The sequence below is a fragment of the Motacilla alba genome, chromosome 9 (genome assembly GCF_015832195.1).
Source record: "Motacilla alba alba isolate MOTALB_02 chromosome 9, Motacilla_alba_V1.0_pri, whole genome shotgun sequence".
In the NCBI taxonomy this organism is placed as follows: domain Eukaryota; kingdom Metazoa; phylum Chordata; class Aves; order Passeriformes; family Motacillidae; genus Motacilla; species Motacilla alba.
The window spans coordinates 1990153-2008982 of NC_052024.1; positions in this window are offsets into that span (position 1 = coordinate 1990153).

Genomic DNA, 18830 nt, shown 5'->3' on the forward strand with positions numbered 1-18830 from the left:
TTGGCTCTTTCTGTGCAGTCTGGGTGTCATGTATGGGCTCAAGGAGTGACCATGCAATTGGGACCACACCCAGCAGTGCATGGAGAGTCCTCCCTCAGACCTCCCACACCGAGATGATGATGGGCCCAAAAGCCAGGAGCTCTGGTTTGCGTTGGCCACGTGACTTCTGAAATTGCCACACACACATTGCAAGGCTGCTCCTGCTGCCAGCTCTCTGAAATGTAAAGCCCAATGCTTTGGGCTGTGCAGCCAGAATTTCCCCAAGTGAACTCAGAGAAAGTCATCTTACATAGATTTATCTAAAAAGCTGCCTGGTGGTGTGGATCTTTTTATATTTCCCCAAATCCAGAATTCCCACACTGTGCAGGCTCACATTCTCCGTAAAAACATGTAGTGTCTTCCTGCTCTCATGTAACTCCAGGGACCTGTCCTGGTGCAGTCTGAGAATGCCACTGGAATGGCAACTCCTCTGCAAAAGGGAGGATGAGGGACAGAGGGAGACACAGAGGGGGAGGGTATATATGGCTTTCCAACCTCTTTCTCTCTGCACCCCCCTTAAGGAATGGACTTTGGGCCTTGGTCTTCTCCCCACTCCTAGTTAAAAGCTGCTTTTAGCTTCCTGTGTCCTATAGAAACCTCAGTGTCTGTTCTCCCCAAGAAGGCAGGAAAATAGGAAAAGCAGCTTGTTAAGCAAGGTAAGGCTCAGAGGAGCATCATTCCACAAACGGCTCTGGCAGAGGACAAGCCCATTAGGGAAAAGTTGTCAGTGCTTTAAGTGCCTCTGCTGACCAGGCATGTGCTCTTTTACTTGTTGTTTTACCTATTGCTGATCCTCTTCATCTCTCCCCCTTTCCTCTTTTGGCTATTTGTACTTTTGTCTGTGTGCAGTGCCTTGAGCACAATATGGTTTCAGTCTGGCTTCTTGGCTCTGCTGTAACAGAGGCATTTCTGTTACTAGGAGCAGTCAAATAAAATCCAGCAGTCTTGGGATGTGAACATTTGTGGTCAGTCTCAAAAACCAAAACCAAAGTAGCAGCTTTGTTCTTTTCAGGCAGATCATCAATTAGGGCCAAAATGGGTAACGTGTCAGCATGACTTACTGACTCCAGGCTGCTTTTTAAAAAGCATCCAAGATACATAGACCATTACTTGACATGATATAGACATTTGTACAACATTTACCCTACAATTATTGAGAAGCTTCTGAACTCTCTGGGATGTCCAACTTCAGAGCTCTCTCAGTTTACTACTTGTTTATGGCAGCAGCAATGAAACCACTATTCCTTATGTGAGGCAAAGATTTGTAAGAAAATAATGCAGAATATCATGAAATCACCTCCATTTAAGGAGAGTCACTGCCTGAATGAGAATGACCAGACCCTTCATTACTAAACTGTGCTACCAGGTAATTTGGGGTAATCAGAGATTACCACCTCTGGAAAAACTGCCTCTGAAAGGAGAGCCTGGCTGCCAGACAGGCGTTTCCAAAGGGGAAGGAGCTTCTCTGCTGCAAACCAAGGAACACAAGCTCTTCCCTCTGTGCTGCACTGCATGGAAATGAACAGGAACAGGGCTTTTAGCAGAGCTGTCGTGCTGCACCAAACATGCATTTGATGTTCAGTGGCCCCACACAAGTGCAAGAGGAGGGCTTGGATGGGAAATATCTGAAAAGGTATTAACTGAGGCCACCAATGCACTGTGGGTCAGAGCTTGACTAGACTGCTTGCAAAACCCTGTTCCCTTTTCATTCATAGTCTCATATTCTGTTATTTACTGGTGCCTTCTATAATTTGCACCACTACGTGTTGGGACTTGCTGAAAATGAAAGGAGAGCTTGAGGGAACAGATTTCAACTAGTATGTCATACCCAGGCAAGTTTCCTTGATAGGAACATTCCAAAATTTCTGGACCTGGCTGTTCCACTCATTTATCTTGGGAACAGTTTACCAGTGCCTGTGTACCTGCTGCAGATCCAGGGGACTGAGAGCATTCCTCTCTCTGTTGCTTGTTAAAAATGTACCTCTGTGAGCTAAGAGCTGCATCTTTCCAGTTAAAATAAGCTTTGGCCAATGGAGTTTCAGTACTCTTTCTGAAAACCCCTGCCTACAAACGTGGATCTGTAAGAAAGATGGGAATATCTGAATCCTCCTTTAGACATAAGCATAGCAGGCTCTTGTTTTAGGTAACATGCTCTGGGGGGCAGGGAAACAGCCATTATGCCACAGGTTCAATTTTCTATGTTTCAAAGCTCTGGAGACTCAAGGTGGCTGCTGCTGTCATTGGTGGGAAAGTGGGAAAGAATTTCAGACATTGCAGGGTGATAAATCAGAAATTATACCCCATAGGTAAAGGAGTTCCCAGAACTGTGTGAACCTGAATATGGAATTCACTGGAAATTCACTGGAAATCAGGAACTGACCTGAAAGCCTCCATCGGTTGGGCTTATTATGCAATTGGAATCGGCTGGGTGGGATTGGCAGAGGATTTGCCTTCTGAGGGTTTGTTTTCATTGCTGCCTGATTGAATGCACCTGGGGCAGCAAGGGGATTTCTTTTTTTTTTTTTTTTTTTTTGGTCTGGCAGTCGGAAGAGTAAGAGAATAAGAATTGGCCACACCTGAAAACTCTGGCTTGAGTTTTTTAGCTGGGATGGCAGTAGTCAATAGCAGACTGAGAAGATTTGAGGCTGTGCTTTGAGCTGCATGTTCCTGGGAATTCAGGGGTGGGTCTTTTCTGTAGTCTGTCCTTGTCTGACTCAAGGAAAAGTGATTTAGAAGAGCAGTACGATGGGGATTTTTGTGGCAAAGTGTGCACTGTGCTCTCAAGGTGTTTTGTTGCCCAAAGAGGGCTTTTTTGAAAGTGTGTTTTTAATCTCTAATTAAAGCATGGCTGAAAGTCAGTCTCTAGAAGAGTAGGATTAAAACTGAGTTTGATTTTATGAAGTAATTAGAATGGCATTCATAAAGCCTGTGGCCAGATCAAAAATGCAGTTTTATCCAAAGCACATCTGCTGTATCTTTTCTTATTAAAGCACTTTGACCTTCTACTGTGAACAACAGAAGGTTTGGCAGGTGATATGATGTGCTCTAATCACAAAAAAGTAGGAGAGAGTTGCAATAACCTTGGAGTTCATGGAGTTTTGCTTCCAGAGAGCTTGTTATGATTTCCACTGTCCCTATGAAAACTTTGCACTGAGAGCAGATTTTGTGTGAGCTCAGAAAGAAAACAATCTAAATGGTCATGTACACACATCGCTTTCTTCCATAGCTAACCTGGGCTCAGGCCAGGCCAAATTTATGTATTTTTTACCTATTTACCTCTTTTATCTAGATTAGACAGGAAAAAACCTCTTCTACTTGAAGACTTGTTTTATTTTTTTTCTGTCAAAGACACTCCATTTTCCCAGTAGTGTTGCCTCATTAAGATCCTCCCTAAAATACCCCGGTGGTTGTGAACACAGTTATTTCATGCTTTCTGCAAGTTGGCCAAAGCCAACATTAGCTTGTTGCTAAATGATGCCAGAGGTTGTGCCTGCATCTCCTCTCTGAAGTGTCATCCCAAAATGCAGCTCTCTGCAGAAGCTGGGAGTTTGTCACCTGGATCTGTGAGAGGAGCAGATGGAATCCCAGGAGCTGGAAGGGCAACACTTGTATTAGATGGTGGACAGGCTTCTGTGAGTTTTCTTTAGAGCCTGTGAAGAAGAGGAGATGATTTTTGTGTTAGGTTTTTAGCATCAAAGCTTGGTGGGGGGCGGGGTTGCTTCCAGCTGTCTCCTACAGAGCTCTCACGCTTGGGCTGCTTTTCATCTGTCTCTGTTCTTTTGTGATCAAAAGTAGAAATTTGCATCCTCAAGTTAGAAAATTAAATACTTCCAGTAAAGCACAGAAAATTATTTGGGGACAGTCTATAGGAGAGTTTCTTGAGCAGAATAGACACAGGTGAGGTGTCCTGAACCCTGGCACAGGGCATGGGGCTCTTCCCCCTCTGCTCCCTCTGTGTATTGCCAGCACAGTTGCAATTATGAGTATGGGTTCTAATCTTTCCTTTGTAGCTCAAACCTAAACCTGTGGGTTCTTTGGGATTTTTTTTGTTAAGGTCAGGATTAAATGTGTGAGATGGTATTTTTTGTTTGGACTTAGATGTTTATTAGTTTTACTCTATGTTACAGTTTCACAAATTGTAAGCTCTACAGTACTTTATTCTAATTTACTAAAAATTGAGTTGTATCTTTCTTTATACAAGGATTTTGGAGGATAAATTGTTTAATTAAGAAATGGCACTTAAATTATTTTTATTTTTAACTTAATAACTAACTACTCGTGGTCCACAATGCGGACGTTTTTATCCAATTACCCAATACTACTCAAACTCATGAAGAAGGAGGACTAGTTTCTGCTCTTAAACTTCTATCTTGTTATATATATACACATATATACACATACTATTACATTCTAAAACTTTAAACTCTAAGTTTTCTATTACGTGATATTATATACTTCTATTCAAATTATGCATTTATAATCTTAGTTCTATTATTTAATTTTGGAAGTCTTCTCTATGGCCTCGGGTCAATGCAGTGTTCTCTTGGGGGTCAGTGCCTGTCAGCACAAAAAGTCTAAAATTCTCAGCAATCAGGGTTCCAACACAAACCTTTACTAATGACAACTCTCCACTCCATGGGCATCCCTATAATTTCCTTTTGAAACATCTTATAGAGACTCTCTGAAAGGAATGAGAAGCTATCCTGACAAATCAGATCTTTGATAAAATACTGCCAATGGAAAACCCCAGACTGTGAGGCACATCTGAAGAAAATATGGATGGTTTTCGAACAAAATGTGGGTTTTATTTTCTTTCTATAAAGATAAGATAGTGAACTAAGTAGGACCCTAAATAATGTGGTATTAAGTCATTGCAATCAGGAAAACATACTGATTTTCTTTCTTTTGTATTTTTATGCAAAGCTTTTTACATGAGAGCCTTGCTTGGCAGCTTAGCTTTCCATGGAAATGGGGTGTGGTGAGAGTACAAAGTTTCCTTGTCTTTTCCAAGTTTTTATCTGGCCCAAGGGGTCAAGTGCAGGCCTTACACAAAAACACATCCCCACCCTTGTCAAACCATGGAGGGATGGAGCCCAGCTGCCTGTGGGGGGGTTGCTTCTGCTGCAGAGGTAAGGGAGGGAGACTACTGCTGCTCAAAGACTTCAAAGGTTACAAAAAACTTGGTTTTCTTTTAAAAAGTTGCATCTTATTTGACTCCTATTATATTTTCATCTATTACTTTGGGCTCCAGGAAATGTCCTGTCTTGCATTCCCACTGGAGCGAGGATCTGTGCAGAAGGGTCTCACATGCAGCTGTATTTACCTGGAGCATGAAGATGCTCTCGGTTCATGTCCCGCAGGTCCAGGCTGGCCAAAACTCATCTTTCCAGGCCTTTGCCTGAACTAAGGCAGCAGAAGCTCAGCCTGCAGTTAGAAGGGTTGTTGGCCATGTGGGATTGCTCAGAGGTGGCTTTGACTCTGATTACATCAGTGGGAAATCAGAGGGACTGAGCATGTTTAGTGAGGGGGATGGTTTGGTTTGGGTTTTTTTTTCTACCATCTACTTGATTCCTGTTGTAGCCCAGCCTCCCGTCCCCTTTTACTGAGAAATGTCCCAAGATGTTCTGGCTGCTGTTTTGGTAGTTGCAGAATTAAGCAGGGACCTCCTCCACTGCAGGTGTTTGTAGGAGCCAGGGCTGCAGAGACAGCTGTGCTGCTCAGAGATGTCTCTGCTGTCATTTTGGAGGTGTCAGCACCAGCCCTGTGCTTGGACCAGCTGCTCTGCTGCCAGACTGTGCCCAGGCAGGAGCACCCCTGAGCAGTGCCCTGCTGTGTGGGGCTGCCCATTTCCCAAAGTTTCATTCATGGATAGTGGCTGCCTCTTCAAGGATACTGGTCAGGGAGCAGCAGCAGGGCTTGGCAACTCTGCTACCCTGACAAATCCCATCCGGCAGTGGGATGAGCAAACACGGGGTTTTACTCCGTTGTTAATAGTTCTTGTAAATTAAACAGCCCGCTGGAGAACTTAAAATTTAGGTCCTTGTATTTGAAATAGAACTCTTTCATTTTATTCCTCAGTAGTCAAGAAAGTCAAAATAGTCCCCGCCCTGCTCTCTGCCTTCCAGGCTCCATGAGAATAGTCCCCTCCCTCCAGGAGAGGGAAGGACAGAAGCTGCTTGAAACAGGCACTAATGGCACCAAAACATGACAGAAGTGACTCTGTTTGAGCCCTGTTTGAAGTCCTTCAGCTCTGTCATTGGGATGGCTTTCTGCCATCCTCACTCTGATCTAGCTGCAAGCTCTGTTTTCCAGCCCTCATCTGTAATTTAGGCACCACCACAAAGGATGTGTGAAGGCAAAATAGGAGGGCTGTCCTTCTTCCAGAAGTGATTTCAGATGTGTCCAATTTCCATAAAGCATCAGGGAAAGGGGATATTATGGCTGCAATACAAAGTGCACCGGAAGCACAGCACGAGTCTTTGTTAACAGGTGACCACAGGGTCATTGATCAGGGTTTGATTTGTTTTGCTGTTGTAGCATTGCTTTTCTGTGCTGCCCTGAACACAGGGGTGTTTTTTCTATTTTACTTTTTTTCCTTTTTTTTTTCCAAGTTAGAGAATCATGCCAGGTATAGAGTGCGAGTTATTAACACCTTAGATGCCGAATTCACCAGGACTGTGCTTGTTTCCTTGCCAAAGCATTATCTTATCAGTCTATTTCTACCAATACACATGTGTCTTTGGAAGAGAACACATTGGCTTATTATGATTTTGATTTTTTAAATTATTTTAAAATGAAGATGTTTTCAGAGGTGTAAACTGACTTGTCATCTTTCTCTGGCTTCATCAAAGAAATTAGGGATATAATATTTATATGGCAAAATGGCAAGGATTAAATATCACTCTTTTGAGATTACCATATTCTTCCAGCAGCAGGACTTTCCCAGAATTTATTTTCATTCTCTGTATTGAAGCAGGTGCATAGGTGTGAAACAAATAAATAATATGGGAAAAAATATATAGAGAGAATACATTTTGAGATGGTTATCTTGGACAAAGTGAATTTCTGTACAGTCTCTGCAACTGCTGAATAAACCCAGCTGCAGAACCTCATAGAAGTTGTTAATCTCTCATTCTGTTTATGCTATAATCAAAAACTCTCATTGCATATTCAGAGGTAATATCTTACATAGCAGTGATAGTGAATGTACAGCACTGTGTGTTAAATCATTCACACGGGTTCAGAGATAGTTACCTCTAAAGGACAGTCTGGTTTATTAAGGCTTTGTTTAGCATCTGGAAGCAGCTCGGGGTGAAGGGAGTTTGTTTTGCCAGCAGCACTGTCATTAACATACAATCTGTTGGAAAATGTTTTGCTGTTCAAAAATAAATTTCAGCATATAGTTGTGGTGAAGTGGACCTGCGTCATTTTATGCATTCAAAGCTGTTCCCTTGATTATTGATTAAGGCACTGTTCTGTGAAAGGCAAGTTTTCAACAGAGTACAGTGCTTGCAGGATTTCTTTCATGGGAGAAATACTATGGAAATTTTTCTCAAGTTTCCAAAGGTGAAACTGAGGCAGCACACGTTGACAGGGTTTTCTGGGGTGTTCAGTGGGATCTACAGAATTAGACGAGATAGCTGATTGTGGAAAAGCCAGAAAGAAACAGAAAGCAGTTTGAAGGCCTTTTCTAAAGGTGTTGAAAATCAGCCCTTGCAGTCTTAGTAAACATGTCTGAGCTGGCCTGCAGAAAATGCATTTCCAGCTCAGACTGAAAACACCACCAAGAACCCAGACACAGGCTGAGGTTCAGCCCAGCCATTGCCCAAATAGTTCACAGATAAGCATAAAGCTCTGGTGACAGTGCTGAGGAGCACAATTCAGGCAGTTTTGTGCTGTGGATGCCCTTGCTGTGGGCAGGGATGCATTCCTGCTGGTCCTGCAGCACTGAGAGTTTCAGACCCACTGCACACAGAGGCTCCCACAGGCTCTGCAAACCCTCGTCCTTCCTGAGAGTCAGCAGCCCACTTTTACTATTGCTCTGTCCTCCAAGTGATCCAAACTCTTGGGAAAAAATGGGATGGTTTTTTTTTGGTTTTTTTTTTTTTTTTTTTTTATTCACTCTCTTTTGCTTTCTCTGTACTACAGAAAAGGAAGAAAATATTAGGAAAGCAAACATTTCTCATTTTGAGGATGTCAAAATTGCTTTAAAAAGTAGTTGCAAAGAGTATTTCACATTTTTGCCTTACATGTTAATCTTCTATCTCTTCTTGCTTTTTTAAACTGTGAAATACACATCATTGTGTGGACTGAGATAAAATATATTAATTGTTATTTTGCCAAAGCTTCTTTTTTTTTTTTAACAAGTGTGAGTTTTGTTTCTAATTAATTGGTAACTAACCAGTCCACTGAGGCTTCAAATGATCAGCCAGACCCCCCTCAAATCTCATCTTTCAGCAGTCTGATCTATTGATGTAAACAAGCTCGCTGGAGCTGTGCAGGAAAGTCTCTTCCATCTCATATCCCAGTGTGAGTAGGGAAGCAGTGACTGCAGAGGACTGAGGGCATTCAGTGTGGTTGCTGTGTCTCAGGAGCACTGTTTTCCTTGGAAGGAAGTATTTCTGCTGCTTGTCCTGCCAGGAAAGTGCATCCATTTAGTAAATCATGCCAAATCCTCATTGCCTTGCATTAATAGCAAACAAACAGCACAACATCAGCAGGCCTGGGAGATGGCAGGTGACAGCCAGCCAGGCTGCGTGGTGGCACACAACTGCTCCTGTGTGACCTGAGCACCTGAGCCTGGTGTCACTCCACTGTGCAGGGAATTTCCTGGGCACTGCACAGAGCTCCCCAAATGTTGTTTATCCTTCCCCTGGCCCGTGGACGGGATTGTCTGGTAATCAGTGACAGATGTGGGCATGGTTTTCTGTCTCTTGATGTTAGAGAGGAACCACAGTGGAAGGAGAGGCTGTGCATCACTTCTGGAGTTAGACAGATGATGGTTAAGCTGGATGGCTAAAATAAGATCCAGGCCAGGCATACTGTTGACAGCACTCAGGAAAATTCCCAGGGATAGATTCCAGCTAACCCTGGTGTAGCCTACCCACCATAACTAGCTGTAGCAAACCTAGCTGTAAGCAAACCTAGCTGTAAGCAGCTCGAGATGTGTGCACAGCACTGAGTTCTCCTGTCTCCTTTATTTTTCCCCAGATGTTTATTTGAAATAGCCCTTCCTTCTTATGCAGGTCTGGTTCCACAGGTTCCCATGTTAAAGTCAACATAAGGCTCTAAATTCATCCCTGATGCAACTCAGAGAGCTTCACTCAACTTGGTGACAACTGTGCTGAGCTACAGGGGGTGGTGACTTCATTGGAAACTACAGCAGGAGGAGGAAGCTTGGGTGGAAAAAGGAGGTCTGGTTTTGAATTCTTCTCATGTACACTTAGGGTTGAGTATCAAGAGATCCCAAAAACATTTAATCCATGTCAAATTCTAATGTGAATTATTTCAAATGAAGGAGTCCAAACTTTGGAAATGAAGGGTTGTAATATGTTGTGATTCTTCATTTTTGTTGTTTTCCAAGCATTTAGACAGTGTGTTTAATGGGCTTTACTCTGTACCCATAGCATTGTGTACCACAGGCTCTCAAAAACTTAGAAATAAACCTGTTTACACACACATTATACATGACATTCCCATTGCTGGGGGCTAAGCAGAGAAACATGTGCTTGTTTTGTTTAGGCATGTTTTTTATCCACAGGATTTGTGGAATTCTTTCCAGGTGTTGCTCCTCCCTGAGCTTATGGTTGTTGAATTTCAAATATTGGCAATCGATGACAGAGCCTTTAATTTCTTTTCAAGGTCAATCTGTGCTCTGCCTCCCAGGAAATCCCTGAAAATCTCCAAAGGTGAAAATCCAGTGATTTTAATGGCGTTGTGTCAGCAGGGACCTTGCCTGTTGGATTTGGCAGAGCAATGGAGACAGACTGATGGCAGTAGCTTCTGTTGTTGTCCCTGCAGAGGGGAATGAGGACATGGATAATCCTCTTCAAAAAGGACTGGGACTCTCTCTGGATTCCCCACACAGAATTTCATAAGGAGTTTCATGCTGCATCTGTATTTCTCTGTAGCAAAATTAAAAAAAAAAATAGTTGAAGTCTGGATAACTGTAGTCACTTAAAAAAAAAAACAAACCCACACAAAATCACTGGTTGGGACTCAGGAGCAGAGCATGAGCAGGGATTGATCAAAGCCTTGGGATCTTGTGTCCCAGAGTCGTTCCCTCTGTCCCTGCTGCAGAAACTCTGTGGATCAGAAGCAGCAGTTTAAATATCTGTTATTCTGCTGTAATACTGGCAGCTTTTTAGGGCCTTCTAAATCCCCATGCCTTCCTCTGGGGGGGAATACAGCAGCCTTTGGTATATGCCTTTATGAAGTACTCCAACTTCTTCCTGTACAGTTTTAATGAAATAAAACTAGACTGCAGTCCAGTTTAATATATCTGCATACATCCATGTCAGCTCCTACCTGCAGGAACCCCAACACATGTTTTGCATATAGTTTACATTGCATAAAATCCCACATGCATCTTGTATGGAGAGTTTGTGGATGTCCATAATGTGCATGTGTTCGCCTGGATAAAGTACTGGAAACAATAAATGTGAATATATTTTTCTATATGTTTATTCTGTAATACTGGTAGGTTCTAAGAAGGATAAACCCTGTCAAAATAACCTCACAAGATGTCTGGAAAAGATGGCTTTTAAACATCTTCAAAGTCCCACAGTATTTGCAGAAAAGCCAAATGAAGTGGTGACTTCACACAAGTGATCCAGAAAATTACTATAAATTAATATAATCATAAATTATATTTATAAATTAAATCTCCTGAAAATTGGAGATGCCAGGTATAATCTCCATAAATTGTAAGTTAATATCAATACAATCACACACACTTTCCATGCACATATGTGTGTGCACTCCTGCAAACTTCCCTCTGAAGCCTCAGCCATGGCTGCATAGAGCTTCTCCAGCTTCACTTTTAGTTTTCTTCTGAATACTGAGAGGGTCTAAATGAACTTTGTCTATGTTAATTGAACTTTGTCTATGTTACTTAATTTACTTAATTTACTTAATTTACTTAATTTACATAAAGGAATTTTTTTTTTATCAGGAACTAGGTGGTTATAGACAGCAAAGGGATAACCCTTCTTGTAGGAGGGACAAGGCAAAAAGAGCAAAGAGTGCTTGCCTCATGTTCATGTGAACTGACTGCTGCGATACAATCCCATGAAGACTCTCAAGCCAGAGTTTTCCATTAATCTTTCATGCAAACAGCCACAGAAGGGTGCAGCAAAACAGCAATTGCGACCTGAGGGCATGGCCAGTGGCTTTGTGTGAGTGAAAGGAGGTAGGTCCAGTAATGTTTCTGCTGCCTAGAAATTATTCCTGCCAAATATATTTTCATTAATGTTTATTTTTTTAAAAAACTCAGGAAAAAGTAAGACTGGGGGCCTTTCAAAAAGCTGCCTTCACTTTTCTTTTTTATCCCAACTGAAGAATTTTAACTTGCCCCAGTTAGAGGCTGGGAGTTATGTATGCTTATTGCTGCATTTTCTGATAAGCTAAATCTGCTAATGGTAGGTAACACTGGGAGAAAATTAAACACTACTTCTGTGAGAAATATAAATTCTAGCCACTGTCTATATTAGCAAACACTGAATGATAATAGGCTCCCGTGCTAAAGCATCAATTAAGCTTTCAGTAAGGAGTGTTTATTGCAAGTCAGGACCACAATTTTGAAATGGAAAAGTACAGAGGATGTTGGGTTTTTTTATATTAATAGACTAATACAGTTATGCCTTAAATGAAAAAAACATATTGCATATGTTTATTTTTACAGGAGAAACTAGGTGCAAAGTAAGTTTGAACAAGTGTGTTCAAAAGGAAAGGAGGCTTTTGTATGAACAGTCAAACAAAATTCCTCTAAAAAATTCTTATTTGTGGAGTTACTGAAGGACTGTTAGAGAGCAGAGTCTGGTGAGCACTTGGTGAAACCTTCCCATAAGGAGGAGAAAACAGATGCCCATTGACTAGAGGCGTGAACAGTGTGTGCAGGGGGTCAGAGACTGTCAGGACAGAGAGGAACAGGAGAGGCATGGTCTACCAAGGCACACCACCTGTCTGAGGCAGCAGAACAGATTGGAGAGCACGGGTGGGGGAGAAAGACATGCTAATACTTAGTGCTTCAAACAAAGAGTATGGTGTGAGGAGCCGAAATAACAGGCAAGTCAAGCACTGGGGAGAGAAGGTGAAGTGTTTGACAGCTACTTTGTTCAGCTTAACAGAGACAGAGAGAAATGAGAGCTTTACACAGGGGCAGTGCTGCTGAGCTCAGAGGGCTTCTCACAGCTCAGCAGTGCCCATCCTGCACAGGTCCATCAGCACCTGTGTGAATGCCATCGCATAGGGAGCCTGGTTCTGCCAGGAGCCAGGCTTTGCTTCAAACATTAAAGCTGGAGGCATTTGGGAGGCCCCAGTCTCTCTCAGCAGGAATGGTGACTCTCTCAAGCTGGTGTGTGTTCACATTACATTTAGGAGTGCAGCTCCAAAGCAGGAATTTTACTTTTTAATGCTGATGCTGAGGAGTGCAGAGCACCTGGTTGGTAGGTGAGCAGCCTTGTTGAGCTTGTGGAGATCTGCCCCAGTGTGAGCTGTGCTGGGCAGGAGGAAGGGCAAACTCCAGCCAAGTCTCCACTGCCAGGGAGGCATCCATCATCTGCTGCACAAACCACACTGACAGCACTGCCTGGGGACAGGGACAGGAGTTTAGGGACATTGCTTCCCCTTTTCTGGCTGTTTAAATGTGCCCCAGAGTCTCGTAGTTTCTGCTGTACAACGAAGATCTGGGATTGTGGATGACTCCACATTCTTTAAAGGCTCTTTAACTCCAGTTTGACTGCCTTGCCTGACTGGCTGAGGAACTAGCTGATAGCCAGGATGAACTTTCTGTCTGTTTAAATGCTTGTGGCTTTGGTGTGTAATGTAATACGATGCTGTCCTCTGGGACCTCGTGGGAAAATGTAAAAACCAATTCCATACACATGTTTACAATATTAGAGAGGCAGCTTGATCAGGTTGGACAGGCTCGGATTCTTTTTATAGTAGGACAAGTAAAACAAGACTGTTTTACTCTCAAACTCTTTGGATTAAGGTTTTCTTTCACGTGAGTAAATATTTATGGAACTTACATTTAATGGTTTCATCACTGCAGAAAGATAGCTTATTTTACTTTTTAATGAGGCTTCTATAAACTGAGACAGCTTGACCCAACTTCTCCTCATTTAACCATGCATACCAGGGTAAAGAAAAAAAAATTCTACAATCCACTTCAGTTCTGGTAGTCTCAATCACCTAAAAAAGGTTGTATGGATACTTAGGAAGAGATTCATTCAATTACATACCTGCCTTTTGCTACATAAAGCAAAATTGCATGTCCCCTGTATGCAACAGAAAATACTTTCCCAGAAGTTGCCCAGCCAAGACCAACTTCTATTTTACTGTTTTTAAAGAAAGGATGATGTTTTTGCCAAATTATTAGTGATTTTTAGGGGCAAGTGTAACTTCAGAGACCTGAAGTGTAGGGTGACTAAAGGTCAGCCAGAGGGGCATGTGGCAGACTGTGTCCCTGCAGAGGAGCAGCTCTGGTCCCAGAGCCCTTTCCATGCCTGTGAGAGTCCCCTCCACAGGAGGACCCCAGGCACAGGCTCACGTTCTCCCTGCCTGTCAGGAAGCAGTTGGCAGAGCAATGGGATGTTGGTGCTGCAAGGTGTCCCAAGGTACCAGCACATGGACTCTGTCCAGGGAAGGAAAGGGGCAAGTGGAGGAAATCCAGCTGAGTTTGAGCTGTGCTCTTTCAGAGGGAGCAGAAGTAAGTCACAGGATCCTTGCACGCTCACTTTCCTGTCATGAACAGTGAAATTAGACATTTGTCTGGAGACAAGAAAGAAAAAGCAATCCTCAGTGCCCTGGGCATGGGACTGTTCTGGTCCTGAAAAGCTTTAAGAGGTTCCTCTTCATTCAGTCCCAGTTACTTCTGCCTATCTGAACACAAACTTCTGCAGCCTCTTCCCAGGCTTCTTGTTCCCGAAACAAAGCCATTTCCATTTAGAGCCCTCCAAGCCCCATCCACCATCAGCTTTTCTTTGACCTGCTGGGTGCGGACAGTTTCCCCAGAGCACACTGTCCTGCCCACCCTCCCTTCACCAGACATGGCCAACAATTAAGCTAATTAAGCTATATGCAGGATTAAGTCTATAGGGCCAGATTCACAAAAGGACTTTGGTGTTTGAAATGGGAATTAAGCTGATTATCAGCATATCACTCTCATTATAGAGTCTTTGAAACCTTCATAGCCTTGTGCTTGTGCACATTTCCTCTTGGAAAGTTCCTGTGTGCTCAGAGAGGGAACAGAATTCCCTTTATGCTCTTCCCTCAGTGAGAACTGCCCCAGGGTGAGTCCTGGGCTGGGGGCAGGCAGCCCCCACCTCAGCCACGCAGTCCTTAGGATCCATGAAAAGCTATCTTCCCCACATCCCTGCAATAGGCTCCCCTTGCTCCTGTCACAGGAAAGCCTCTTTGAACCGTCTCGTTTCACACCTTTATGTACCAAGTCGTCAGAGAACAAAAGACATTTCTGTTTGGAAAGGCTCACAGAGCTTTTCTTTCATGTGTGACAGATGCTTTCAGAATCCGTTTGAGGGAATCTGCATAATTGATACACAACACCAGTGACCCAGCCTGAATGACTTAAAGTCTGTTTTCATCTCGGGTGGTTCAGAAGCAGCCAGTGGAATTTGTAAGGCTCCATTAAGATGTTCAGGTCTTCGGGCTCTCTGGCAATGGGGACCATGTGAATACCTGAGGACAAATACCCTGGGTTTCATTAGCAAGATAAAATCCACAGGGTGAAACATGGGAAATCAAATGCAATAAGGAAGTGATTGTGAGCTGGTTATGCATAATGTCAGCCACAGTGGGCTGAGGAATAATGAAAGGAAGGAAAAATGATGAGCTCTAAACTGCAACAATTGCCCTGTGAGCCTTGACTGCTGCAAGACATTCCCTTCTCTCTGTCAGTCCTAGAAAGGCTTAGCAAGCTTTTTAATAAAAAGCCAACATGGAAATTTTTTTGACAATGTACACCATTCAAAGTGTTGTTTCTGTCAGTTGCACGCTGTACTACCAACCCCTCTTTGGATTTTTATCTTCGTCAGGTGTAAAGGCTCAGCCCAAAATGAGGAGAACTCACGTGGGTAAGTCTCCTCTTATTGGACAGAAAGTGCTTGAATTGCCCAGGCTGTAAGCTTGGTGATTCTGGTCAAGACTTGTGAAGAGGTTGAAAGTTTCAGAAGAAAGAGATTTAGATAAACACTATTTCACTTTAAAGACATTTTGCAGCTCATTACTTTGCTTGTTAGTGGTTTCCTCTTTTATTCTCTGATTTTTTTTTTTTACTCATTCCCTAAACCACATGAATTATTATAGTGACCATGCTTTAGTTTCCAGGGTATGTAGGACTGCAGCCCTCATGGGCTGCTGGAGCTCTGCTTGGGACCCACAGCAAAGTCTGGCTACCAGAGGGTCCTCCATAGCAGAGATTTCAGCAATGTTCAGTAAGGGCTGAGTGTTCTGAGTAATACACCCAATGTACAATAATCTTTTCCATTACAGTGGGTTTATCCCATGTTCAGCCCCCTGAGTCACTACAAATCATTGGATCTGTTGCTCTCTGTGTCACTATGCTCCATTTAGATTTGGGACAAAGTGTAGTATTTCTTCACCTACCAGGAATTTTGCACTGATGAGTTTGTGTTCTAAAATAATGATCAATATTAGTTTCTCCAACCTCCCTGTGCAGTTTTGTGTGTCTCTGCATGAATGGCTCATGCTGGGCACCCTTGAGAGATGGCTGCAGGACCAGCTGGCCTGGACGGAGTGTGGCATTTCCCAAAGTCCCTGAGGATGCTGTGGCAGCATAGGATCCTTTTCTCTGTGAGTGCCAGCGTGGTGAGCAGTGCCACTCTCCAAAACAACATTTGTTCCCTTTCCCCCTCTAGTTGCAATAATGTTTGCAAACATAGTTGTAGATTTTCTTCTGTTCCAGTTCTCTGTGTAATGACAGAGTAAAGATGTTTCACAGAGAGATTGCATAAAAAACCTTGGGAAGTACAGAAATCACATTAAAATCATCATTATTGGTAACCCATGAATAAATTGTCAGCACCATTCAACCTAACATTACAATAGCTGTAAAGCATTTTAATACACATTTATGTTTAGTGGCTAGTGAGAGTGGGAAGCTGCAACTCAGTTCTGCAGCTACAAAACAGAGACCAGAATCCAACCAGCAAAGGCCACTGAAAGCCTGAGCTCTGAGTTTCAGGTTCTCACTTCACTGTTCCCATTGGCAAAGCCTCTCTTCCCCTTCCAACCCAATTCTGACTCCCTACAAAGGGGCAAGGTCTGTTAAAGTGCTACAACAAATTTTGCAGCTCCAGCCCTGGCTTCTCCAGACGTTTAAAACCTTCCCACTCCCCTATCCAGTGGGATGGCACACTCCAGGAATTGGGCAGGACACCCTTGAGTAACAAATTTGCTTTTGCCTGGAGGAGCAGAGGGATGCTGGGCTGTCTGTAGGTTATTAGAGAATCAGCTTTATTGCTTGCTACCAGAACATACTCTGAGATAATGACACTAAGTTACAAGGAAAAGAAACTACAGAGTGTGTTATCCAAGTTAATACTCAATAAGAGAGATGCTCTTTCTCTTCTGCAGCCTTTCACTTGCTCCTGAGGAGGTCAGTTAGCTATTTGAACCTAGTCAAGGCTCAATGTGTCCTGGAGAACTCCTACTGGAATGACTTTCCTGCTCTTGTTTGAAGTTGGGTCTGTGCTACCCAGACCACAAGATTATTTGCTCTTCTCTATAAACCAAATGGAAAGATCTAGCTTTCTTTCCTTGCCTGTTCATGATTCTTTTGTTTGGAAAGTTAGGACATCATATGACCCTGAAGATGTTTGGATCCTTTTGTCTCCTCCCCTTGATGAATATGCCTATTTCTGTTCTTTTTCTAGATCACATACTGCCTTCACCTTTGTGCTCTTTCTTGTTCCTTACCGGAGCCTTCAGGCACAGCAGCAAGATTTTAGAAATCATGTGTCACAACACTTTAGCATTCTACCTGCATTTTAACAAGACAAGTAAAATTTACTACTGGCACTCCTTTGAGTTAAAAAAAAACCAAAACAACCTATTCCAACATGAAGGAATTAAAAAAACGGATATGATGCCTCTTATAATTGTCACAAGATTGCATTTAGAGCCACCATAGGAAAATGTGTCACTTTGGCTGGGAAACACTGCAACTGCATCACTTTTTGTTCAAATCTGCTGCAATATTAGTCAAGGTCTTTGTATTACAAAAAATTTCACTGTGATTAAATGGAATTAGTGGATGATACAGTACTTAATGCAGAGGTAATAATACGATTTCCCTCATTAGTGCAGGACTGCTATAGCTTCTTAATTGATTTTAATCGGCATTTAATTAGAAAATGTGAATCCCCTGTGGCTAGTTCGTATTTTACACTATTCCAAGGTAGACTATTATTTTTTTTTTCTACAAGTGGCATCCCAATTCCAGATTAGGAAAAATATGAAATCTTATATTTGGCCTCTGACTTTTGAGGGTCTCTATGTCACAGATTTGGGCTGTTTATCAGCTCTGAGCCTCTAAAGGTCACCATCGCCTGTCTCAGGAGAGAATCCCTTTTTCTGTCTCAGCTTTTCCTCTGGAGCAGAGTTTCCTAGTGCCAAAGTACCTCACAGACTGCTACAAAGCATGTATCCAAATATTTCTTAGGGAAATAACTCAAGGACTCTGTGTTCACAAATTGTGGGAAGATGCAGACAGAAGTTTTATCATTTCTCTGAGACTGAAAACACCTGTGAGTCCATATATTGGAAGGGTGGTGACAGGTACTCTGTGTAATTCCACATTGTTTTGGTTCCAGAAAGAATGACTTGAAACAGAGAGGGAGAATATCCTGCTCTTTGAATGAATAGCACAAAGAAATCCCTGTGCTAGCATGATAGGAAAGTTTTATTGCATTCTGGATTTTCAATTGTGCTGCATTAAACCATATTAATATTTGGTTTTTCTAGGGCAGTCAAAAATCATTGGTAATGTTGAATTTTTCATTTACACTGGTGCCAAATGATCAGCCTTAGTGCTCCAAGGTCAGTCAATCATTCCCCTCTGGTGGAACATTTCTGCCTTTAAGGCAAATGAAACTTTTTTCTCTCTATCTCAAGTGCAGATAACTTATGGGACAAACTCACTAATAGTTCATTGTGTGTGCCATGGCTGTTGCCCTATGATCCATCAACATACCCAAAATGAAAAGTGATTTCCCTGGAGACTGAGGGTAGAGCTGCTCACAGCTTTTTTTCTTGTGTACCTGAATTTGAGTAGATTCTCTATTAAGCATCCAGCTGAAGCAGAGTCTCTGTACCCAGCCACGTTGTGACTTGCTAAGAAGGAAAAATTCCCTAGAGTCTGATTCAAAACTTGGTTTAATATATGGAGATCTTGATTCCAAGGGCATTCAGAACAGTAATCATTCCCACCACTAGAACAACATGAGCTCATGCTGAAGAAAAATTGCATTTAAACAAAATGATCTCCGAAAACATTAATCCTAATAGTCCATTTTGTAATGGAAACCTAC